The following is a 1181-nucleotide window of genomic DNA, read 5'->3' on the forward strand; positions in this document are numbered from 1 at the left end:
CCTATTTTGTAGTCTAGAGAGATAGGAATAATGCCTATCTAACTGAAGTATATATATATATATATATATATATATATATATATATATATATATATATATATATAAATATATATATATATATATATATATATGTAGCTAGAAACTCTAACTAACATGACTACAAACTTGACTATTATTAATGATTATCCATTAATAACCTATATACATTATATTTTTAAATGAACTACACAATCACAATACCTTAATTGAGATCAAAAATGCATATACATATAACAAAATTGACCTAAAATCTCTATCAGTAAAGCAAAATCTATACTAATGCAAATATTCATATCTATATCACATCCCACTTTAAATGTAAAAGAACGTTTATAAGCCATATTTGGGAATGTGGGTGCAGTTTTTTTCTCTCCAAAATGCTTCCTGATGAATGGTGGCATCATTATTGATTTATCTCAGTTGGCAGTTGAGCGAAGCAATTTTTTAAAGGTGTTCACAGCAACCTTTAAGTAGGGCGTGGTCCATCCTGCCATATTAGGATAGAGGCATCCACAGACTATCACCCTCTGTGAAAACAAAATAGAAACTCCTTTCCAAAGCATCATGTCCTTAGATCCAAATTTCAAAGTCAAGGCATTTTCAAAATATCTATGTTGGATTATTTCAGCAGCTTTTATAAAGAAACATCTTTGAGCAGCTATTGCTACTGCCTCAAAATTCAAATGATTCAAAAAGAGCATAATAGCATACATTATCAAAATTTGCTGTGAATTTTCCATCTTTGTGCGCTTCAATTTAACCTCTATTTTGTTTATTTTTCCTTTTTATTTTTTGCCTTTTGAGACAGGTTCTCTGTATCTTTGACCTGGAATAACTCCGTATACCTGTCTGTCCTTGAAGTCTCAGAGATCTGCCTCTCTCTGCCTTTCAGGCATTGGGATTAAAGGTGTATGCTACTACACATTGAACTCACAAAGATCTGTTTGTCCCTGCCTTCAAGGCACTGGGATTAAAGGCGTGTGCTACCTCACCTTGAAGGTACAGAGGTCAATCTCCCTCTGCCTCCCATGTGTTGGGTTTACAGCTGTGTACTACCACACCCAACAACTCTCTTCCTTTTTTTAACTTTAAGAACTTCAAATTTTAGCCTGCACATATTTTTAACACACTGTAAATCATTT

Source organism: Microtus pennsylvanicus, chromosome Y, assembly GCF_037038515.1.
Source record: "Microtus pennsylvanicus isolate mMicPen1 chromosome Y, mMicPen1.hap1, whole genome shotgun sequence".
In the NCBI taxonomy this organism is placed as follows: Eukaryota; Metazoa; Chordata; class Mammalia; order Rodentia; family Cricetidae; genus Microtus; species Microtus pennsylvanicus.